We start from the raw sequence: 26690 nt of genomic DNA on the forward strand, positions 1-26690 counted from the left end.
TTAAAACTGCTGTGAGAATAGTTTTACAAATTCATGCCGTGCTCCCTGTGTGACAGTCATTCTCACCAATCACAAGCGCCGTGCTTCTCGCATGCCAGTCATGCTCACCAATCAGAAGTGGCCCAAGAAGGCGTATAGGCCCACAAACAGCAAACACGTGAAACCCAAGGAAAATGTTACATTCGCAGTGCGGAAAAATACTGATTCCGCTACTGAGCCTTAAGTGAATTGCCTTCCTATTTCATGGTCCGAGATTGTTTCAGAAAGGTCCTATCATCAATAGAACCGGCAAGCTCCTATTAAACACCAGCTGCAATATACTTCAGCATATCATATCTTTGGTTTTTGCTAATAGGCAATAGCATTAGTATACTGCTAACCCATCAAAACAATGAGACAGTCAGTAATTCTCACAGCAGCAGAGTCGGTGACCTCCAAAAAAGCCGTAAAACCCACAATACAGTCGTGTTTATTTCATATGTTTTTGTGCTTATTAAATTTAAGTGTTTCCAAAGATTAATCCCACAACAGTAATAAAATAAAACTCTTGCTTTAACATGAATACTAAAAGAATAGATTGCTTTAATCACTATTACAGTTGGGTATGGGCACGCGGTCTTATTTAGAAAACATAGAAAAAGAGACGCCTATTATGTTTAATCATTCATTTTGTATTTGTCCGAGTAACAAAGCAAAGCAATGATAAGCTGCTTCAGTCGAAAACTGCATTTTACTTCTCATTTAAAATAAAATGCAGGGTTGGCAACTTTGGTCAGCTGCATGGAGTGAGATTTTCTGTTGTCTGTTCTCCACACACATTTACATATAATGTATGTAAGTTTACATGCATGTTTACATGTAAGTTTACATGTATGTAAGTTTTATTACCTTGTAAATAGTCTGTAGGGTTTGCAAATTGCCGTAACGTTTTTGATGCAGCTAATTTTAAGTTCAGAATGGAATATAGATTTGCCGTAAGATTTCTTGCGTGACAGTCTGAAAGAGTTTGCAACCATTTTTTGTTTCACCTGAATTGGTTTGTATAGAAAATAGCCGTATACAGTTGTTAAAAAGCGGAAACTTCGACCAACATGAAATCACAAATAAACGACTTCTATTTATTCAACATTTTATAAAATGCATACTACGTTTAAAAATTTCCAGCTTTACGGTTTCAGGACAGAACAGCCACTCTGTTATGAACATTACAGTTTTTTAAGTGTTATTAGTGTTAATAACAGCAGCTAACAAAACAATAGCGCAAACAAAAGGGCTGCATACACCAAAGTAGTTCTTGCTTGTTCATTGGTGTGGGAAAAGGCGCTTCTAGTGTTATTAGGAGGGTAATAAGCGAGATCGCTATTTTTCTTTTTGCTGCAATAGTTTTCATTATTACTTTGTTTAACTTGACACATCACATCTTTAAATTATCATCCTTGCATTACAATATAGACCAGTTAATACTGATGGTATCTCATGCTGCGTCATATGTTTTAAAATTACTACACACTGAATATTGAACTGAAGCTTGACATAAAAAAATTAAATCGCGAATCAAATTGTAATCGCAATTTCTGTCATAAAAATCGTGATTCGATATTTTTCCCAAATCGTGCAGCCCAAGTATGAACTGGTATATCGCCCAACACTAGTTCATATTATTTTTAATATTTCTCAAGGATGTAATTTCAAAATTGCCCCCAGTTCAACCCTTTAACGCTTTGTTTGAAGCTGTCATCTATAATGCATTATGGATACCTTATATAGGCTATATATATATATATACAGTATAGTACATTATAGACAAGAGTTTCATAAAGCATTCAAAATGCATAGTAAACATTGCTATAATCGTTTTATATGTTTTATATAATCGTTTTAATCATTTCATATTGCTATGTCGTTTTATAAATATTTATAGCCATGTTTAGAATGCTTCATGGATGCATTATTATTCCATATGAATGTGTTCATAGATTCTTATAGACACGGAATTCATAGAAAGTGTTCATATTTTTTTATTGTGTAATTGTTTTTAAAACATACAAATAAGTGTCTCTTGGGCTTTGTTATTCAGACAGACACATTGCCTTTGGATTGCAGCTGTTCCTGATTGTGTTTGTGTGTTTAATAATAAACAAATTCTGGATAACGCTTTACATTGACTGCACCTTCATAATGCTTTTATATTGCATTCATAAAACGTTCAGTGCAGCTTCATAATGTATTCATTAAGTATTCATAAAACATTCATAAGCATCATGTATGTATACCTTAACATTCTAACATCCCTTGACAGCTGTAATATACATTAATAATAAATCTTATATAATAATAACATTATAATTGTATAATCATGTAATGTTTGTTATTAATGTTTATTAAAGCTGTTAAGGGATGTTAGGATGTTAAGGTGTACTTGCATGCTGCTTATGAATGTTATAGGAATGCATTATGAGTGCATTAGGAAGGTGCACTTAATATAAAGCATTACCAAATTCTGTTCTCCTTGCTGTGACAAAATTTTTCTGAACCATGAAACCAAAACTGAAGTTTATACTGAACAGTGAATTTTGTGTATTATTACACCCCTACTAAATATACACTGGAAGTACATTTAATCTATATATAGTTTAATCTGATATAGATTAAATGACTCATATGTGATGTTTACCATAATTTTAACATTCATTTCTTTGGTTTATTGTCCAAAACTACTTTGTTTTAAGTGCTTATGACATGAGATACATCAGCATGGAAAAACAATCCATCAGTTTATAAGGAAGAGTGTCAAATCAATATCCTGATCCTAAGAACAGCAGCAGCCTTATCTGTTCCTGGGAACCACGTGCAGAGCAGAAACAATAGTTTCATATCATATCTTGGTTTGGAAGGAAACATTTAATCAACCATTAGTACTGGAGGTGAATATATGATAGGAGGGAGAGAAATGAAACCTCTATTTTCCTCTTTTAATGAGTTTAAATTGATTATGATTTATGTTTGTTTTGCTTAATTATGTATGAAACTTTAATTGCTGTGGTGTATTAATTACATAAAAACACAACCACACCTGAAATCTTTTTATCTCATCAAAGCTCAGGCAGGTCCTATCACATTCTCAAAACTTGGAAAATGCCTTGATTTTCCATAATTTTAATGGTTAAGAGGACAGTTTTTGGACAGTTGTGATACCGATCAGTTCTTAGTCATCGATTCCACCTGTAAATGAAAGATTGTTGAAAAAGATAAAAACTTCACTTATGAGACATGCCCTGTAATGCCCTCCTCTAGTGGCACATGAGTGCCTTCATATTGCTGTTAGAATGTTGGTAAATTTGGAGTAAACATTGCAGGGATTTTTCTTATTTAGATGCATCAGCTATACAATAGCTCTGCATGTAAAATAATTACAATAATAATTACAGTGATATATGTACCATTTAATGTATAAATATAAAAAGATAAAAATGTATATATCTGCAGTAATTGTTTTTTATAAAGTACATTTAGAGTTACATAGAAAATTTTAAGCAGTTAATGCAAGCTAATTTCTCAGCTAAAGATACATAGATGTCAACAAACAAATCTGCAGAGGGCAAACTGGCAAGTGAATCTGCCATATTTGCTGTTTTTGTTTATCCACTTGTGCTTTTGCTGAGTGCAGAATGGTGAGAAATCAAGAGTTTGGGAAGCTGTAATTCAGCACCAGGGGGGTATTCCATGAAAGTAGCTAAAGAAAGGCAGACTTTCCCAAAAAAGTCAGACTCAACCTAGCTCCATCTGTAAACTTAGGCTCACGTCATTCAGCGAACGCAGTTCAGTTTTAAATAATCAAGGCTCATTCAAGACAGACTTGCATAGTCTCACACCCGCAATGTTTAAGAAGCCCAACTAAATGGATGAAAGATAGATCGACCAAATGAGTCGGAAAGCCTGTAAAATGAGAGCGGCGTTTCTTTCGAGAAGGGTCCAGCTGCAGACGCCTGTAGAGTGGAGCTCCACCGGAAATACGTCACCTCCACAGGAAACACGTGGCCTCAACTCTGTGTCACAGTGAATAAACCCTAACCTTAACCTTAACCCTATCCCTAACCGAAGCTCCACTTTACGTCCTTAAAGATCACGTGTTTCCTGTGGAGGTGACGTATTTCCGGTGGAGCTCCACTCTACAGGCGTCTGCAGCTGGACCCTCTTGTTTCTTTCCGCTGCAGAATAAACGCTGCTGATGGAGCTGTATGAAAAATACAAAGATATAATCATTAAAAAAAGGCAATACTGTGGCCATAAACACAGCTAGGGAGTTGGTGTTATGCTGGCCGAGCAGGGAGGAGGCGAACCCCAAAATGCGGAGGTAAATGCTTTTATTTTTGAGATTGGGTTGAACAGAAACCAAGAGGGACAGGCTAAATCGTGGTCGAGAGGCAGGCGACAGTCGGTAACCGTGAAGATCAGTCCGGGACAGGTGGACGAGACGAGGATCTGGGGAGGGCGGAGGAGAGTAGACGAGGGAGCAGGGAGACGAGGCAGGTACGATGGATGAGATGAGCAGGGAAGGCAGATAAGCGATCATGCAGAACACAGCAGGGAAGGCTGACCGGGAAGACAGAACACAGAGAAATTGCTTGGTAAGGCACATCACTAGAACGGCAACAATACTTCGCACTGTCTGCCAGGTGGAGTGTGATTAAGTAGCTGGCCGATCCAGTGGTGATCGGTGTCCGGTGGTCTGCCCTGCCCGTGTGGGCGTGACAGTTAGCTTGGCAATGAATTGCAGACAGACTAAATGCATAAGTTACATAAATGTTACAAGTGCTTAGTATGGTGGTACAGTGGTTTATGCTGTCGCCTTATAATGCAAAAGTTGCTGGTTCAATCCCCATAGCCAACGGGGATCCTTCTGTGTTAATTTCACCTGCCATTGTATAATATTATTTGATCTCCGTAAAATACTTTAAATCACATCCGTGTGAAATGTTCTGCACAAATAATCGCATGTTGTCTTTGCTATTTTAGTAGTAAACTTTCAAAGTACACAGTGACTAAAAATATAAAAACATCTTCCTGTTCATATTATTTTAACTGATTTTCCAATTACAGTCATTGCTTTTGATGTTTCACCTTTGTAATATGCGTACGTTTTTATTTTACAGTAAAATACCGTTATAACGGACTTCAAGGGACCTGGCAAAACAGTCCGTTACATCCAGAGTTGCTGTATGCCCAGAACACAAATACAGGACACCATTTACTCATGCCACACCTCAGCAGATACACTTGTCGTATAGATTATTATATTGTACATGCAGTAATCCAACTTTACCTGACCAGATGTGTGACTATTAATCATCCCGACTACGTACGTATCTGCGCTGGATATCACCAGCACGCCACATGCCTTGTAGGCCGAACTGCATGTCCGTTATAGCCGAACAGAACTACAGCTAAAAGCGGCCCTGGGGTCTAAATTGTTTGTCCATTATAAGCAAAATTCTGTTATATGCAAGTCCGCTATATCCGATGCTTTTTCTGCATGTTCTTAATTAAAGGCGCATGGCCGGGACCAGCAGACCTCGTCCGTTATAGACGATATTCCGTTATAAGTGAGTCCACTATAACGGGATATTACTGTAATTATTTTGGAATTAATTGCAATGCTAAGACGTGATTTTATAGGCTTTATTATATTGATTATGTAGCAATCTCAGCTCTGTTCTCCATATTATGGAAGTATCACACAGAGCTTTACTTCAGAAAAGATGGTTTTTATTCTCTGCTTTTTTGTCTTGCGAGAAGCGGGAGCGCGCATGTCGTCACTTCTGGCTTCAAAACTCGGAATCCGAGTTCTGAGGGCAAATGGAATGCAGCATTAGCCTGGTCCAGACCAGGCTTGTTCGCAGGTCTAAATTACCATGGTAATTCAGCGGGGATTCATTTAAGACACGTTTATGGATCGGAACTCTCACTTAAGCAAGACTGACTTGTCGAAATAAGTCAGACTTTCCCTTAATCCTGCTTCATGGATCAAGCAAGTTGTTCTTAGTATCAGTAATTTCAGTGCTGACTCATGCCTTCCTGCTAACTGACACCGCCCCCACATGCCAGTGTTCCACCAATCAAAGATTAGAACCTCATTTCTGTTTGTTTTTTTTCTCAGTAGTTGTCAGTCCCATCAGAAATGGCACCTTTACACAATGTTACACATATGAAAGTGGAAACTGAACTGCCCCTTCCCACTTTAATATCCGACTGATCATCCTAACTAACCGAGCAAGGCTAAGGCTGAAGTTGAGACAACCACTGGTCAACTCAGTTATGAAATAAAGAGATCCTACACTCTTAGAAAAAAGGGTTCCTGGGGTGCTATATAGAACTATAGGGGTTCTAACCCTAGGAAATAGAACCATTGCCTTCAAAAAGGTGCTATTTCTTTTAATTGAACCCTCTATAATGGTTCTATATAGAACCTTTTGAGGGTGCCATATACGTACCAAGCTATAGAACCCTTAAAGGTTCAATATGGAACCTTTTGTTTTAAGAGTGTATTAGGATATCTGCAGATTGGAAAACAACGAACAAAAGGAAAGAAAGACTTCAAACAAGAAATACTGTACATTAAATGTTAATGGAAAAGACACTATAAGGGCCTTTTTTAGCAGTTTGACTCAGTCACAGTTATCTGCTGTTTTAATTGATGTCCATAAGTAATGCGCTTCACAGCTTAGAATATTATGCTGCATCTGCCAAAAGTAATGCATTTTAAATAATGTGTAAGCTGGAAGTTGCCTTTGGCTCAATCCAGTAAAAGAAAATTTGAGTAAGAATGATTCTATATGAAAAAAGGGAAAAGCATTTTCATTTTCTTTGTGAAATTGCATACTTAAAAAAACCCTAGAAATAAAAAAAGAAAAACTGATACAAAGAAATGGAGACCTTGCAGGGAAAATGGCTTTCTGAAAAAATTCCACACCTCAGACAGTATGGAGATGGAGCGCTAATCTGCGGAGGAGGAGCCCCTGACAGCCCCACAGAGAAGCAGCTGTTTCAGCAGTTATCTCGCAGTACAGGACATGGCAGCTTCCTGCTTTACTTTACATGCAAATTGCTGTCAAAATAAAATTGCCTATTTTTTAAAGTACATGGCAAAAAAGATAAACAAACAAATAAAAAAAATAAATTTAAAAATAAAATAAAACTGGTGAAAGTCATCTGGTGGAGTATAAAATGAAAGAAGAAAATGACATAAGACCTAGTGTGCATTCGATTTCATGTTATTTCCTTTCTGGAATATGTACTCCGTTTAAAAATCATCACATGGTAGGGATCCTTGTGGAGGGAGGATCCCTTACTTTTACCAGTCCATGAAAGAATTGTGTTCTAATATGAGCTCAAGAGATTAAACATTCCTTGTATCACTGCATACTCATAAGTGCTTTTGCTGAGTGAAGAATGGTGAGAAATCAGGACTTTGGGAAGCTGTTCTTCAGCACCATCAGTGTCACTTATTATTATTATTATTATTAATAATAATAATACGAGGTACAAGGTATCATGGACTCCATATATAACCAGGATATCTCAAAAATTAATCTTGCTGGCTCCATTAAGAAGTTAAAGCTAATTTAAAATATACCTCCAAAACCACACAAAAAAGGTTCAGTGACCAAAGAATTAAGCTTTTGCCATGGCCATTCCAGTCCCCTGACCTAAACCACATTGAAAACCTGGGGCTGAATTTAAGCAGAGCTTACATTTTCTTCCCGTGTCTGTGATGGGTTTCCTCTAGGGTCTCTTGTTTCCTCCCATGGACAAAATTATGAACAATCAGCAATAATAAATTATTGCATTTTGAGTGTATTTGCTGCTGTGTTCTTGGCAAGAACCCAGAACTTTTCTCAGACTGTCACATATGTGATGCACACATCTGCATCAAAAGGATGTCCTGCAGTATCTCTGTGCAACATTAGCCCCGTTTACATGGACACAATTTTTTCACTTTTAATCCAATTAATTACGGAAACCAATTAAAAACGTCTCATGTAAGCGGTTCAAGTAATTGGATTCGACTGAATCCGTTTAAATTTTCAGTCCGATTAAAAGAGGTGGTGTAGACCTTTCTTTTAATCCGATCAACAGAGGAAACTACTCATGTAAACAGGCAAACCTATTATTAGAACACTTTCCTTGTTCCTGTGCATGTGTGTGAGCTCCGGCAGGTAGCTAGTAGCCAAGTAGAGTTTACCACAGGTGCAGCAGTGGACAAAAATGAGTTCGCCTGTACTAAAAAAACAAAAACTGGTCAGTCCCTGACACTACGTTTTTATTGGATACATTAAAACAGTTCAATATCGTGGAGAGACTGGATGGGCGTAAAATCCGAAAAACTGAATTATTTATGGAAGTGCACAAGGGTGATATAGGAGGTAGGCATTAACAGAACAGTCGACCAGATCAAAACTAGGTGGAAAATTTTTAAGACTGCGTACACCAGCGCAAAGAAGCAAAACTCTAAAAGTGGTTCCAGTCCAGCAAATTTTCCATTTTTTTAAGCTATGGAAGAGTTACTTGGAGGTCGACCACTGGCAAATGTCAGCGGTCTCAACATGACATTTTGAGCCTGAGGAGAGCTTGGTAAACATCACCGGTAAGTATAATAGTTTTAGCCTAGTAGTTGACAAAGTGTGTGTGTGTGCGTGTGTGTGTGTGTGCGTGAGTTGAGCGAGTGTGAGCATGCCAACTGTTCTAGGCAGTTGTATGGTTTAGCCTATAATTAAGCCTTAAGAGTTTAACTGGGATGCCACAATATTGGGTTTAACCACAATAATGTCCTGATTAATGTTCCCATCACCCAGGTAATGAAGATTCTGATGAAGACCTGGACACCAGCCACATTGTTTCTGAAATGTCGGCTGACGGCGAGGCCGGACCCACAGCACTCAACCAGCACCAGCTGATGAAGAAGAAGGCCCCACAACACTCGTCCAACCAACAAAGAGGACAACCACCCTACCTCAAACTCTAATGCGAAAGCCGCCAAAAAGAGTGCTGTTGAAAAACATATGGTGTATACTTTCTACAAAGGTGGTTTAGTGACAAATCCGTTTGAATTACCGCAGAGATAGTCATAAGCCCAGGACTTCATTTCATAAAAAACAAATGCAAACATTAACTCCTACAATAATGTTTATAACTAACTCTGGGTTAACTTAACCAGGTTGGCCACTTGACCACTTTTGTAGACTGAAGTTACAATTTGTGATTTCATACAGAGGGTTAATTATTTTGGTCACAATGGTTACATGTAGTGTTTCCTTGGAATGTCTGTGTCTATGATCTGTCTTGCACACAACTCTGAACATTGTCTTAAAATAGCAGATTTTTTTTTGAATAAGGTAAAGAAATTCATAGTATGGTGTACTCCTTCATTCCTTTGTAGGACCAAGACCATCCTCATCTACCTATGCCCAAGCTATGTGTATCTGGACAACCGAGTGTAGGATCACACATGCATATATCACAGGGCCTAAATTCCAGGTGGCCTGAGACAAGGCCGAGCCTGGTACGAGAGGCACCAAAGGGGGGTTACACACATAAACACACACACACAGATAACAAGGGAGGCCAGCACTCCAACTTTTATTGCCCAAAGATTTAGGGACCTACAGACAAGCAGAGTGGACCTAATGGACAGGGGTCCCTCGACTTGGCACACAACCCCCTCCCCATACATTCTGCCTTATATATCACTCACCCAACAGACGAACACCCTAAAGGAAGTTTCATTTAAGTTTGGCTTTTATATACCCTGTATATTGATTTACTCACGACTACTAGTCTCAATATACAGATAGGTTATGTTTGTATGTGTCCTTAGACAATCTTAGTGTTTTGTGTGCCACCCTTATAACCATGTTCACAGAGTATCACCTATTTTACCCCTTTGCACTTGAACACATATAAATTTAAATAAATAGATAGGTATAGCTACCATTGTATATATCTTCTCATGGTATACCAGAAGAATCTGGAAAATTAGTGTAACCAATGTGTCCTAACTTCTTTGTTAACAACCCTCCTTTCTCTTCCAACATTCCTTTGTGGTCCTTATCTGATCTTGGTGGACCGTTACCAAGTTTCGTTGTTCTAACATAATATGTTAAAAGAACTGAATTAAGGTGTATCTTATCCATTCTGGAGAAGATGAATTGGCATAAGCCACACCAAACAAAATATGTTGTTTCCAGATGTGCAACTTATATTGATATTACCACAAACTAACGGCCACGCCTATCTATGGATAAGATGTGCTGTTTGTAATATGAATATTTGATGTAATATCTGCACAAAGTGTAACATCTGTTGAGGTGCAACCCAAAACACCTGTATCCTATACTGATGTGAATCAGTAACATAGATAAAATAATTAATTGTTTAATCAATTAATCAATTAATGCAGATGGTATGAGGTATGTACCTGTGAAGCTGGTATGGCATGTTTGGTGTCAAACTGATTGTTAATCACCCCTGATTCCAAATCTGGTCAGTGATTACCATAAAAGTGGATGTATCAAAGGTTATAACAGCTTAATGAAAATCATCAGTAAAGGGAGAATCAGTCCAGCCATAAATACCAAAAGGACTGATACAGACCCCCTTCCGAAAGCCCGCCAAATGGATGCCCAGCCATTGGGCCAGGAGTCGAATTCCTGGTCATCCCTATTCATGAACTTTAGACCATAAAAACCTGGACCTCAGAACAAAGCAGCGTGGAGAACAACCAGCAGCAGTGCAGAAAAGACCATCAGCCCAGGAGACGAGAAGCCCACAAGAAACCCTCCGGTGAAGGCCCAGCTGAACAGAGAACAGCACCCATGACAAAGCTTCACCAGGAGAGAGAATCCAAAGGGGCTCCACTCCACTGCTTCAAACGCCGCGCCTTCCTGAGTGCCATCGGCTCAGCAGCTCTGCCATCAACTGCCAAGACCCCCCCCCACTCTTCAACCAAGTAAACCAACTTCCTTTCATTCTAACAACTTAAGCTGTTCTGTTAACCTCCTATAAGACTTTAGGGTCGTGTTCCACAAACTGTGCTTGCTTTGCAGAACAGTATTTCCCATTTAAGGTTACTCATTTAAATCCGGTCATTGCATTTTCATAATTACATCATTTGTTTTATTCCGTTATTTCGTGTTTGTTGTTTGTGTTAGGTGTAATGTCTGTCTTATGTTAGTTTTAGTGTTAGCTACTGTAGGAATAAATGCATGTCTTTTACACAACTTTAGCCTCCGTCATTGAGTGTCCCACACTAAGTCCCTGCCTCTGTGCGATCTTGCTACACGCTCTGAACCTCAAACTCGCCTGAAACATCGCAAGACTCTCTCTCATGGGCCATGAGGGGAGCTTCGCTACCAATCGTTTACATTACCTGGTGATGTAGCTCGCTGGACGAGCCTTCTAACCCAGGTTACTAAGCGATACTGGTAATTAGTGAATCCCATTTAAGTTTCACATTAACAGACTCACAGGGACCGCAATTGAGTTTGGAGGAGCCGACCATTCGGCATAAAGATTGGTTAATAATAAGCATTAAATAATAATTAATTAAACTTTAATTAATTTCAAACATATTGGTGGAGATATTAAAAATTACCTGAGCTAATAATTCCTACATGAGCATCAGACATTTATGCAGAGAATGCAGGAGTCTCAAAATGTTTGGGCAGAACAACAACAGGAATTACGGCAAGAAAGGTTCATGGAAAGATTTATGGAGCAAAGCGCCTGCTCAAATGAATGCCTTGTAGCTTAAATATTTCAAGGTCTTTGTAGCATCTTCCCTCAAACCCCTCAACATAATCCATTCCAACCTCCACCATTCTTGTACCCTCCTTCAATGCCCTACCAACACTACCCAGGTTTCAGTCCTGCTCACAGTTCCCAGAGTAACCCAACTCCACAGTCTGACTACAACCTTCATGACATGGATAAACCATTCTTCTGATTATTCTTAGACCAGTTTACTCAAATTGAAAACCAAATCTAATACTTAAGTCTATTGATCATTATAACCAGTAATTCAAATGGGAGGGGAGGGGGAGTAATGGAGACACTGAAATCTTATATTGTTTATTGTAATGCTCTATTTCTGTATTTAGTAATGAATTTATTGAATATGTGTTGGGTTCTTGTTTACAGGCAAGTTATAGCCTAGCCTTAGTTATGCACTGTGTAATGAACTATTTTAGTATTTAAATATGTACTATTTAAGTATTTATTTATTGACTTGGTGTTGGACATTTTCCATTGTCCAATATAAGTGCCTTTGTATTATTACTAGCCATGTTCCAATGTATTTGCACAGATTTTATACACTCTCCTTACAACAGATGTAGTGGATATTGCACAGGGTTGGTGTTCTGAGTGTTGGAGAGCACATGAAGTGAGAAACTTGATTTTTTTCCAAATAACTTTTAATATCTTTGATGCAAAGGTCATCAGAATAAGACAAAAGTGGCATGAACCAAAGCTGTGAGTGAGTGGCCATATACAGCATGTCTCTCTACAGTGTGAAACCAAAGTTTTAATGCATATTGTTTGACGTATCAAATTAGGATTTTGTCCTGACTTCTCTTTCAAGTTGTCCACCAAATTCCTAAAAACATTTCCAAGACACTTCATCACTCTTACTTTTTAAAACTTTTTTTCTTTTCTTCGCCTTTATAATTCTCACTTCTTTCGCACAGAGTCACATCACAAAAGCGAAGGTGGGATGTGAGAACTGGGTGGTATGATTGTCACAGCATCACAGTGGGCCTGTGCCACTTAAAAATGCAGAATCAAAGTGAGATGCAAGTGCTAATTCACTGTATGAATATGCAAGAACATGGCAATGAAAATGTTTCATTGTTAAATTTCTTGGCATTGCCTGAGTCAGTCTGAGCTCTTCCACTGTTTGTGAGTATGAAAGCTGGTCACCTTGCTGTCTGTTGGAGAGGTAGTGGGGCAGATTTAAGATTTGTGATCTGGTGTTGAAATGAAATGATTTGTCATGTGAATTGTTAAGTTTCTTGACATCCCATACAGGAGTGATAGGTCATGATGGGATTGGGGGCAGGGGGGGGGGGGGCTCCTTAAATGTTATGCAGCATGATTCTGTCGGATTGCATGTTGCATTGGTAATAAATAGCAAACACCACCTTCCAATCTATAGCTCATGTACAGAGGACTCTGTTATTGCCCCTGTGCTCTTTTGGAGCAGAGCTTTACTTCACAAGCCTCAATACAATCTCTGCTATGCTACCCAGGGGAGGGGTGAAGATTATAGGGAGGAAGGGTCTCAAACTCCATTACCCTTTTGATACATCTAGAGACTGGGCCAAGTGAAGCCAAAGTAGGTAAAGAGTCGCTGTGCATCAAGAGGTGCAGCAGCAAAGCTGTATTAAATGCTAACCTGAACCACGGATGTTTGAAGTGGTTTATATTGAAATCATTAAAAAAAATCTAAATCATAGAAGAGGCTTGGTGGTGTAATGCTCTAAAGGGGCTGATGGAAACACCTTACACCACAAACTGAAGGTTCCCAGACAAGCCGCAAAATGGTAAAAGGCACCTGCGTTCATACTTCATACCAAAGCTACCTTATTTATGAGTTATTGCACATAATCATACCAGTATTCTAGCTGCTAAAAGTGAATGCCCAAATGAATGCCTTAATTTACAATCATCCAACAGAGAAGGAATGGTTCTATTGCAAAGAGAATTGCATTTTTGACAGCTCCATCTTAAGCAATCAATAACCTTGCCAGAATAACATGTTATCAATACTTGTCTGTTGAAGTGTCCCTGCTTCTCCATTGCAGTCCAACCTTTCTTTTATTATGATATCGATGCCTTCATGGACAAATCATGAATACATTTATTTTAATGGAGGCATTAGTCTCAGACCAAATGAATAATGACCTATGCTCCAGTACAGATTTTAAGAATAGGTTAAGCAAGTCTGTTGTAAATGAAGAAAAATAATGCTTATGGGTTATTATGAGTTGCAGGTTAGAATTAAAGGGCTGTTTTCAACCCATCATTATCATTTGGACAATCTTATATGCAGGCAAGAAATGTCATGTGACTGGAGAGGGGGTGCCAGTGGCCTTTTGTAGAGCACATGACATGGTATTTCTGATGTCAGCCATATCTTATATAATACTGAATGGGTTAGTTACTTAAAGAAGTATGGTTTAGTAAAACTGGGGCTATTATAAAATGTAATAAAAGGCCAATGAAATGTGTGCACTGCTTAACCATGTATGAGAAGCTAAGTAGGCAAATAAATAGATTTATACTGTACCCTCTTTTTATTTCTTTTATAGAGAAGTAATGTTGCAAACTAAATTCCCAGTAGCCCTTTTTTACCGTACTTTTCCTCTGGAGCCCGGAAGACTGCTGTGACAAAACCCATTGATTCTGTTCAGTAAAGAGTGTTAAACTCATTCTGGCAGTGTCACAGGGTTGTATAAACTCTATTGTTTTCATAACGGCACCTTCCTATAAATGCGTTATTATTTACTGCTGTTACTGCTGAGGTTGTGTTAATTGCCAAGCAGCGTATATTTTAATGAATTATGGGAGAGAAAAATTATGTTGTGCAGGGACTGAGAATTCTGTAAAAAATTTGTTTTTGGGCCATGATATCCTACAGAATTACAGCACCCTACTACCACCTACATGTGGTGAATGTAAATTTAATTCTCCTGCTCATTGTTTACAATCACTGGGAGATTTAATAACACTGATGATTATCAATTGAATGGAGACAAAATCCACAGGCTGAATTATCATCCATCACCCCAATCTGTACATTGAGTGTCTCATCTAATAAAACTAACTTCTTTTTGTGTGCTGTTTGATATATGAATAATGATAGATTCAAGAAATTGTATTTAAGGTCCACGTTAACAACATTGTCATGTAAATAAAGGCACTCAGGGTTTCTGGATTTTGTTTTGGACTTTAATGCCTCTGTTGGTGCAGAAGAATCCAATCATAAAGCACCATGCATTAATCTGATCTGACAGGTAGTATTTGTAAATTATAACTTTTATGTACTAAAAATGAACATGTGTCATTACAGTGAATAGCAGAATAATCATACAATTGACTGAAGCAAGGCATGATCCAGCCCATCAATGTTTAATTGGAGGACAGCATTTTGAGTAGAGGGAGGAAAATACAAGATTAAAAAATATATAAGGGTTTTATGCTCTAGGGAGGAGCATGTGAGTAAGGAATGACATTTCCAAATAAATCCATTGTCCAGAGGCTTGTGGCAAGCTGCTAACAATCTAAATTGACCTGAGAACATTTAGTTATTATGTATTTCCTTAAGATTTCCTTCAAAGCTACATGTAGAAAGCAACCGAGACGTTTATCATTTTAGCTACATTATTACACAGAAACAAAGACAGTTTCTGCTTCAGAAATGGACTCTAAAAAGTTTATGAAAACTGATAACATCAGTGTGATTAAATGATATTTTCCAAAAAGAATTTTACTTCCCTAGGAAGTCTGAATTGCCCAATGCCAAAAACTCAACATTTAACAATCATATCCTCTTGTGTTATGTACAGCAGCTACATTGGGTAGTGGAAGATGAATCTGAGAGAGATTAGGGAGCGTAGCGTGTTCATTAAAACTGTAATGTGAGATCAATAAACAAACTACAGCAGTAGTTTTTTAAAACAGTGATGCGACACATAATGCCAGCAGTAATGAGGATTTTGAATTCTTTGGCAAATGACAACAGTTGCAGCAGCCCCCAGCTTGACCTTCCCCAGACAGCCTTCGGAAGCATCTGAGATGCCTAAACCACAGGAGTGTGAGTGGTGGATCTGAGGATTTCAGTGCTTTCCACTTGCCAGCAACCTCCATGCATCATCTGAGCAAACCCAGGAAAGTACATTAGCTTACTGCGAACTGACGAACGCGGTAGCATAAGAACATAAGAAATTTACAAACGAGAGGGGACCATTTGGCCCATCAAGCTCATTTGGGGAGAACTTAACTAATAGCTCAGAGTTGTTAAAATCTTATCTAGCTCTGATTTAAAGGAACCCAGGGTTTTAGCTTCCGCGACATTAGCAGGAAGACTATTCCATACTCTAACTACATGCTGTGTAAAGAAGTGCTTCCTCAAATTTGTTTTAAAATGTTCTTCCGCTAAATTCCACTTATGGCCATGAGTTCTAGTATTTAAACTAATATTGAAATAGCCATTTGACTGAATAGCATCCAGAATCTTTTATACCTGGATCATGTCCCCCCTTAGTCTCCTTTGCTCAAGTCTAAACACATTCAGCTCAGCTAATCTCTCCTCATAAGACATTCCTCTAAGACCAGGAATCATTCTCGTAGCCCTCCATTGCACCTTTTCTAAGGCAGCAATGTCCTTCTTAAGGTATGGTGACCAATCCTGCACACAATATTCTAGGTGGAGTCTTACCAAGGAATTATATAAATGTTACATCACCTTGACTTAAATTCCACACACCTAGAGATATAACCCAACATTCTATTGGCCTTTTTTATTGCTTCCCCACACTGGCAAGAGTGGGACATGGAAGCATCAACATACACACCGAGATCTTTCTCGTAATCAGCTACCTTTATTTCAATGGAACCCATAAAATAGCTGTACTTTATATTTCTTCTCCCTGCATGGATTACTTTACATTTATCTGTGTTAAATTTCATCTGCCAAGTATCAGCCCAGTCGCTAATTAAATCCAGATCCCGTTGTAGCCTCTCTGCTGCTAGATCAGTATCTACTACACCACCCACCTTGGTGTCGTCTGCAAATTTAACAAGTTTACTGTATGTATTGGTGTCAATGTAATTAATTTAAATTAGGAACAATAATGGTCCTAAAATTAAACCCTGCGGTACTCCACTATGAACGTAGGCCCACTGTGACATTGTGCCTCTAATAACTACTCGCTGCTTCCTGTCAGTTAACCAGTTTTCGATCTAAGCTACCACAATTCCTAAAATCCCTGCAGATTTGAGCTTTAGCAAGAGCCGTTTGTGAGGGACAACATCAAAGGCCTTCTGGAAATCTAAATAGATCACATCAGAGCATGTGAGCGGAGCGGAGCGGTGAGAATTTCCGCTCCTCGCTCACGAGGCTGTTGGCTCCGCCCGCTCCTCCGCTCTAATTCACACTAAGCCGCTCCGCTCAACACCGCTCCTCGCTCCACTAAAATGTCCTCCCGCTCCAGTCAAATCGCTCCACGCTCGCTCCAATTTAAAAGAAGAACAAATAATCTGCATGCCTAACAAATGTCACCTTAAACCGAAGCCTTATGTCATAAAGAAATATGAGCAACGGCAACATTGCCAGTCAGACCAGAAAATATTTATTTTTAAGCAACCTATCGGCAACAACGGACAGGTTTGGAAATGGCATTCCACACAAAAATAGGCTTAAAAATAAAGGAATCAGTGGGTTTAATAGCCTAAAGAATATACAGACATGTTTTAAATTCCTCATTTTTCTGTTATTTCTCTAAAATAAAATTTTACGTTACGTGAAATTAAAAAAAAATCTTATTAGACCTACTTTGAATGACAAAACGAATTTATTTGATTACCAATATTTACTTTATAGGCTTTTATACTTTAATTTACTTTATAGACTTGATATGCTACAACCATATAAAACTTGCACGCGTTTTGCTCTGGCTTCCGCTTGTTCGCGTAGCACACTCATGTTTCTGAGAAAAGTGATTCCAAAGTGAATCTTTACTCACTGAAACAGTTTCACCACGTTGTTGTTCTTGCTGTACATTCTTGTCATCTATACGTTTGATAAGAATAGTACACTTGTATGATTTATCAGTTTCCTTTGTGAAATACTTTGCGAATTCCATCTCGGCCAATTTGTGTAACAGTCTTGATAATTGTACAGATGAATTCTGGGTAGATTTGGGCACGCCTCGAAATTGGAGCGAGACAAAGCGACCGCTCCAGCCTTAATTAGAAAACCCGCTCCGCGCTCTGACCAAATTCCGCCCGCTCCGCTCCTCGCTCATGCTCCGCTCACATGCTCTGGATCACATCATAGGCCTTTTTGTGATCAATTTCACTTGTAGCTTCCTCAAAGAACTGAAGTAGATTCGTTAAACAGGATCTACCTCTCCTAAATCCATGTTGGCTATCCCTCAGAATGTTATTTGCATCCAGGTAATCTACCATTTTCACTTGGATTATAGCTTCCATTATTATTCCAGTAATGCTAGTTAAACTGATTGGCCTATAGTTTGCTGGATTACTTCTATCCCCTTTTTTGAATATGGGTGTTATATTAGCATGCTTCCAATCTGAAGGTACCACACCCGCAGATAACAATTTCTGGAATACTAAAGTTAAAGGTTGACTAATAATATCCATCATCTCTTTTAAAACTATAGGTAAGATGCCGTCAGGGCCCTGCCATTTATTTATTTTGAGTTTAGCTAGGCTTAGTACCACACCAGCCTCAGTTATACATATACACTCACCTAAAGGATTATTAGGAACACCTGTTCAATTTCTCATTAATGCAATTATCTGATCAACCAATCACATGACAGTTGCTTCAATGCATTTAGGGGTGTGGTCCTGGTCAAGACAATCTCCTGAACTCCAAACTGAATGTCAGAATGGGAAAGAAAGGTGATTTAAGCAATTTTGAGCGTGGCATGGTTGTTGGTGCCAGACGGGCTGTTCTGAGTATTTCACAATCTGCTCAGTTACTGGGATTTTCACGCACAACCATTTCTAGGGTTTACAAAGAATGGTGTGCAAAGGGAAAAACATCCAGTATGCGGCAGTCCTGTGGGCAAAAATGCCTTGTTGATGCTAGAGGTCAGAGGAGAATGGGCCGACTGATTCAAGCTGATAGAAGAGCAACTTTGACTGAAATAACCACTCGTTACAACCGAGGTATGCAGCAAAGCATTTGTGAAGCCACAACCCGCACAACCTTGAGGCGGATGGGCTACAACAGCAGAAGACCCCACCGGGTACCACTCATCTCCACTACAAATAGGAAAAAGAGGCTACAATTTGCACGAGCTCACCAAAATTGGACAGTTGAAGACTGGAAAAATGTTGCCTGGTCTGATGAGTCTCGATTTCTGTTGAGACATTCAAATGGTAGAGTCAGAATTTGGCGTAAACAGAATGAGAACATGGATCCATCATGCCTTGTTACCACTGTGCAGGCTGGTGGTGGTGGTGTAATGGTGTGGGGGATGTTTTCTTGGCACACTTTAGGCCCCTTAGTGCCAATTGGGCATCGTTTAAATGCCACGGCCTACCTGAGCATTGTTTCTGACCATGTCCATCCCTTTATGACCACCATGTACCCATCCTCTGATGGCTACTTCCAGCAGGATAATGCACCATGTCACAAAGCTCGAATCATTTCAAATTGGTTTCTTGAACATGACAATGAGTTCACTGTACTAAAATGGCCCCCACAGTCACCAGACCTCAACCCAATAGAGCATCTTTGGGATGTGGTGGAACGGGAGCTTCGTGTCCTGGATGTGCATCCCACAAATCTCCATCAACTGCAAGATGCTATCCTATCAATGTGGGCCAACATTTCTAAAGAATGCTTTCAGCACCTTGTTGAATCAATGCCACGTAGAATTACGGCAGTTCTGAAGGCGAAAGGGGGTCAAACACCGTATTAGTATGGTGTTCCTAATAATCCTTTAGGTGAGTGTATATATTGGTCATAGACTACGCTGTATTCGCACTAATTGGTGGTAAGTTACTTGTGTTCTCTACTATGAACACCCGTGAAAAATAATCATTAAACTCATTTACTATATCAATTTCATTTTCAATTATAAGGCCCTTACTATCCTGCAAATTAGTGATTTCAGCTTTTAGAGCTCTTTTGGAGTTAAAATATTGGAAGAAACTTTTATTGTCATCCTTAGCCTCCAATGCAATTTTTCTTTCTACATTACTCTTAGCGAGTCTAATGTCATTTTTTAACTCTACCTGTAAACTTAGATACTCCTGCTTAATTTTGAAATCATTAGTTATTTTCCAATTGTGGAACAGAGCCCTTTTCCTCCTGACTTTATTCTTAATTTCCTTAGTAAACCACCTTCGTTGACGTTTCCTAGATTTAGTTTTGCTGGAAACAGGTATAAAGTCCTCTTGCACTTGCAACAATGTGTTTTTAAAAAATTCCCATGCCTCTTCAACTGTTTTGCTATTTAACTCCATCCAGTTTACAGTTTCTAGTTTCATTCTTATACCATTAAAGTTAGCCTTCCTAACATTGTATACTTTTAATTTCGACTTTGCTCTTCGGACACTAAAATTAACGTTGAATTTAACCATGTTATGATCACTACCGTCCAATGGTTCTAAAACCTCTAATTTTCCAAGCCTATCCTGGTTATTAGAGAAAACAAGATCAAGAAGGGCTTCTCCCCTGGTAGGAGTATTAACAAACTGAGTAAAAAAAACAATTCTGTACTAATTCCACCATCTCAAGTTCATTTACAGAACAGCCAGAGACTGTGTCCCACTGTATCCCAGGTAAATTAAAATCACCTATAATCACCACATCATTTTTATTACTCATAGTCCTGATATCATCATATAACATTCTGCATTCCTCTGCAGCTACATTAGGTGCTCTATAACAAACCCCGACAATTAGGCCATTTGAATCTTTAGCATCAAGTTTTATCCATACAGCTTCTGAATTTTTATTTTTATCAGTGAGATCCCTTGCCTGCAAGTTTTCTTTTACGTATACTGCAACAGCACCTCCCTTCTTGCCTATCCGGTCTCTACGGAACAACGTATAACCATCCATATTATATTCTTCACCATCATTGTCACTCATCCATGTTTCAGTTATTCCTATGTCATAAGTGTCCGATGAAATTAAAACCTCTAAATCATTAATTTTGTTTCTAATACTCCTAGCATTTAAATACAGACCACAAATGGTAGGCCTTTTACAGTGGCCACTTTTAATATTTATTTGGGCTTTCCGTCTCTCCCCACATAAATTCGTAACTAACCTCCCTGCCCCCCCAGTCCCTAGTTTAAACATTCCTCAACTACTCTACACATACGCCTCCTCAATACACTGGTTTCCCTATGGTTCAGATGCAACCGGTCCAGCTTGAACAGGTCCCACCTGTTCCAGAAGGTCTTCCAGTGCCCCATAAACCTGAACCCCTCTTTCCTAAATCACCATTTTAGCCACGCATTTAATCCCCTTGTCTCAGCTAACTTAGCCTGACTCGCATGTGGCACGGGAAGTATTCCAGAGAATACCACTGTGGATGTTCTGCTTCTAAGCTTATCCGCGACTTCTATAAATTTATCTTGCAGAACAGCCCTCTTGCCCTTTCCTATGTCGTTGGTGCCAACATGCACCACGACCACTGGATCCACTCTGGCTGGGGCCAAAAGCCTGTCCACTCGATTTGGAAGGTCCCCTACCTGGGCACCAGACAGGCAAGACACCGTATGGGACCCTCTATCACGGGTGCACACATAACTATCTACACCTCTAATAATTGAATCCCCTATTACCACAACCTCCCTCCTCCTGGGGGTAGGCGGCTCCTTGGTGCCCAAGGGCCCACCTGCCTCCCCAGTCTCTTCCAGCTCTAAAGCGGGAAGCACCTGAAAGCGGTTAGACACCATCACTTCAGGTGATGCCGCCTCTGTGAACTGTGTACACCCTTTTCTACGTCTACGACCTATGTTCACCTAGCTCTTTTGACCTACCTGTTCATCATTCTCCCCCCTCCCCACGTACACACAGTCTCCCTAAAAGGCGTGTTAACTCTCTCCTTTAACTCATTGTTATGTTGGATGAGAGCCAGTTGCTCCTCGAGGTCACGAACCTGGACCATGAGTGAGTCCACTAACTTACATCACTCGCAGACGAAGTCCGACTGGACGCAAGCATCCAGAAGGGCAAACATCTTACAAACACAACACTGAGCTGGCCCCATAATTACCTAACTCACTATGGCCCCGTCCTTTACTCCCAGCCCAGCATATTAATATAGAGTATTTAAACTTTTAGTTGATCTAATTAACGTATAGTTAAAACAATAAAGTGCCGAATACACTAAAACACTAAATTAACACTTGCGTTAAATCGGAACTTTTTTATAAATTATCCGACAGCGTCAGCGATAACAACCTTTAAATTAAACTTTTAAAATAACCAAATTCACAATTACTTACCCGAGACTAACTTCCCACTAAACCGCGTTTAGCTAAACTAAAGCGAAGTTGCTCTAGGGAGGCCGAAAAACCACAAAAAACCCTCTCAAAGCAGGCTACTGCCGGAGCAGGAAAAGAAGTGGAAAATGTCCTCCCGGCCAGTGGCGGAGCTAGAGGGCTAGTTGGGGTGGCAATTGCCACCCCAGATGAAGTCCTTGCCACCCCTGTTGCCACCCCGCTGAAAACATTACACTGTTTGATTTTTACGAACATTTCTCAAATCTCCCAGCGAACGTGAATGCATCCTTACGCAGCACGCACAAGCCTGTAGCGTGCTGTTGCAGCTACACTTTTCATTGGTTAAGCTGACACGCAGGTATTTCGTGCTCCAAACGGCTCCAAAACATCACGGCAGCACACGCGGGATCGATGTAGAGCGTTTTTGCTGGTATGTACGGCTTTTATTGGTATTAAATTAAACCTTAAGCATGAGCTTCATCAAACGAGACGGCTTCTTTTAAGAAGGGAGAAAAGTGGAGAGAGACCAGCTTCTCTACTTGAGTTTGTGGGGTTTTTGGAACCTTACAAAGAGGTTTTCCATGAACTTTTTAGGCTTAGTAAAATTTCGGTTGTGATTCCAGTTAGCACTGCATCCTTCGAAAGAAGTTTCTCTGCCCTTAAATTAATAAAAACCCACCTCAGGACAACAATGGCAGATGATAGATTAAGTCACCTGGGCATACTTAGTGTTGAGTCAAGGAGGGCATGTTCCATTAATATGGAGGACTTCGTAAAACATTTCGCTTCATCTCACCAGAACCGCAGAATTATGCTGTTCTGAATGTTTGTTTTTGTGAACTTGGTGGTGCCATACCACTGGGTAGATGCAGGTCATACCTGGTACAACTTTTGAAGTTTATCATTAGAGTCCGTGTTAAAGGGCTCTATGTTTTTTTTTTTTTTGTATTGCTGTTCTATTATTATTCTTGTGGTACATATTTGAATGTGTACAACTGCCTTGTCCTGCCTGGTCCAAGTTTACCTCAGTTTTTGTTTACTACTGGACTTGATTAATCCAAGGAGCACTTTGAATACTTATTCTATTTTTGCTGTATACTTAATACATATATAATTGTGTACATTTTGGAAAATAAAAACTTTAATTAATCTGTATACATTTTGTGGAAAATAATTTATTTTTAGTGTAATTGAACACTTTGTATATTGACCCCCCAAAATAATACCTTGCCACCCCTTTGCCACCCCTGTTTTAAAAGTCTAGCTCCGCCACTGCTCCCGGCCCCGACCAGCGACCGAGCAACAGTGACTTAAAGGCCTAATGACATAACACATGGCCTTACGGTTTCCAATGTGTCTTTATTACCTTGGTTTACGTAGTGGGACACCTGGCAGTCTTTGTTTGCCACAATCCTTTTCAGGTCTAGCTTGTACTCAGTTGTGGCTACTCTTGAGCCTCAGTTGTGGTTACAACTTGTGTCTGTTAGAACAGCGCGATGTTTTGTCTTCACTTGTTTTAGTGCAGAAGAAGATGAGTCACAGACATACAGTAAGTTGATTGAGTCAAACAAAAATATTTTTAATGATATTTGCATCATTTTCGAGCAGGTCACTTAAGACAAAATGTAATCATATAAATTAAAGCATATAAAGCAAGTTGGGCATCATTTTGTCTTTATTCATATTAGCAGTTTGGGTCATGATTTCACACGTCTGAGACCAGGGAATCTCATGCAATTTGCGTGGCACTTGCATGTTATCCCCATGGCATTGTGGGGTGTTTCTGAGTACTCTGGTTTTCCCTCACAATCTAAAAACATGTCAAGGTTAATTGGAATTACTTTATTGCCCATAGATGTGCACTGTGTGAGAGTGTGCCCTGCAGGAAGATGCATCTCTGACAGAACAAATAGTAAGCAGCCACTAATTCCAACCAAGCACTGAGTGCATCATTGTAGCTACATGCTTGGTTTGTAGGACTTTTCTATCAATCACAAAATCTTTTTATGGCATTTGCAAATTTATCAGCAATATTGTCAAATATTCAAATGCATTTTGGTTGATCAGAAATATATTCTAAAATGTAAAAAAGTCTCTGAAGACAGAAGAAAAAATTGAGAACACTGATAGAATGGCCCCGAGCCACACAGGAGTAGGCAAAGCACTGCATGTGGCTCACAATCCAAAGGTTCGCCACGCTGGAGCTAAACAGTTCAAACAAGCACTCAAAACTAGAATGTCCTGTTGAAGATGTCATGCGCCGCACTAATGAAAAAAAGGACATTATGGGAAAGTTTGTAAAGCTACTGCAGAATCTATCAGTTTATCACAGAAGACAACAGAAACTTTTCCTTGGTCTCGATGGACACAGGAAAAATCCATTACCTGTAGGGATCACTGACAGAATGTCACTGTGCTACCAGATATAGAGAGCTTGACAGAGGCAAAATGGCCATTCTTAGGGTTACAGGGAGCTACAATGTACAACAGCAAATGCCACAGAGGATATTTATATACAGAAACGTCTACATACAGCACTGCTGGGCAGGCCTGCCATTGCCAAACTCCAGCATTTGGCCAGAGGTGACAGTATCACCATGGAGACAGTGAAATAGACCTAGCCAAAGCTTCCTCACACTCTCACACTCATGTAGACAGTATGCAGGGTCCCTCTACCTATGCAAGGGAAGGTAAAGGAAGAGCGTGTGCAGCAGATGGGTGTCATCGGTAAGGAAAAACGGCATGTCGGTGGACAAGACTCAACAGCCAGCTGAATAAACTTGTCCTGAACTCTCGAACATGCATCCCGGAATGAACAAAAGGTAAGCAACCACTAATTCCTATTCACGATAGTTATGGTTTGCTGGATCTGGATTACTCTTAGAGGTACCGTATTTTCCGCACTATAACGCGCACTGCATTATAAGGCGCACCGTCAATCAGTGGTCTATTTTCAAACTTTTTCCACATACAAGGCGCACCGGACTTTAAGGCGCTTTAAGCAAAACAAAACAGTCAGATAAGCCAGTCAACGAAAATTTATTTTACATCACATGTTCACAATGACTGTCAACATTGTTCAAACGTTTATGAGCGTCTTCACTACTCTTTAACACGTAAAAAAACAAGAGTCTTATACCGCTTAATCAAAAGTCAGCCTATTAACAATAACTCAAAATTGAACACTTATAATACGGTCCTACACCGCTAAATCAAAAGTCAGCCCATTCATAATAACTCTTGAAATTGTTAATTTATAACACGTGAAGCACTACACAATACACTCACTTTTCAATACTAAAACATTCAAATCGCTTCGAGTTCAGTATGCACAACAGAAATTAATCCACGTTTAAAGCGCACTGGATTATAAGGCGCACTGTTATTTTTTAAGAAAATCAAAGGCTTTTTAGTGCGCCTTATAGTGCGGAAAATACAGTATGTGGAGAAAGCAAAGGTTACTCCAGCTAGATCAGAGAAAGCTATTGCCCTCTCATCTTCACATATCATGAAACACTGCAGGCAGACAGTGGATCACAGTTTCCATGGGCTCACTTTGCAGTGGATTAATATAGCTTTAAGTATGTTACTTCTATCCCCTAAGTTACCACAGAGTAAATGGAAGAATTAAATAGCCATTTAAGATGCTTAAAATCTCCTAAAGAAAACAGCCCATTATGACTATGCATTTATTGGTTTTAAAACAACCACTCTCCAGAACAGATACAGTGAAGTGACAGGGTGAAGAGTCATGAGAAAGGTCAACAGGAGATAAGGGTGAAGCAGCAGGAGCCACACTTACCTGGCAAGAGGTATGGATCATTGATCCAACCATCCAGGAGTTAATGCTGATTACATGGAGAACCCCTCATCCTTATCTAGTCAAGTAGATCCAGAGTCCACTGAAAATACACCAGCATCATTTTCTGCCAATGGAAGCCAAAGGAGGACAGCTCATCCACTGTTCCAATGCACACTCCAGAGCATGAAGCATGCTGGGCAGAAAAGTCAGAAAGCTTAAAGGGCTTGATCTGTGCAAAGTAATATGTAAAAGAAAGATACCAATTAGATTCACAGCTCACCAACTTTAATTACTATTCATTATATAGGGCAGGTCTTCCAGCAAAAGGGCAGAACAACCCGTTATGAACCGGAGAGACAAAGGCAGTGTACACTTTGTTCACAAAGAAAGGGAGAATAAATAAAATGGATGCGATGCACTGTGATGTCAGTGGTTAAAGGTTAATGTAATGGAAGATAAAGTTGAGAGAGTTTAGGAAGTGTGTTTGCAGGTTTCCTGAAGCTGTAATGCCAGTTCAATAAACTGTTCAAACTACAGCAGTCCTGAAGCTCATTTATTTTAAGAGTAATGTGACACCTACCATATATTTGGCTGGGCTTAAGATGATGAATCT

This window comes from Paramormyrops kingsleyae, chromosome 12 (genome assembly GCF_048594095.1).
Source record: "Paramormyrops kingsleyae isolate MSU_618 chromosome 12, PKINGS_0.4, whole genome shotgun sequence".
Taxonomy (NCBI): Eukaryota; Metazoa; Chordata; class Actinopteri; order Osteoglossiformes; family Mormyridae; genus Paramormyrops; species Paramormyrops kingsleyae.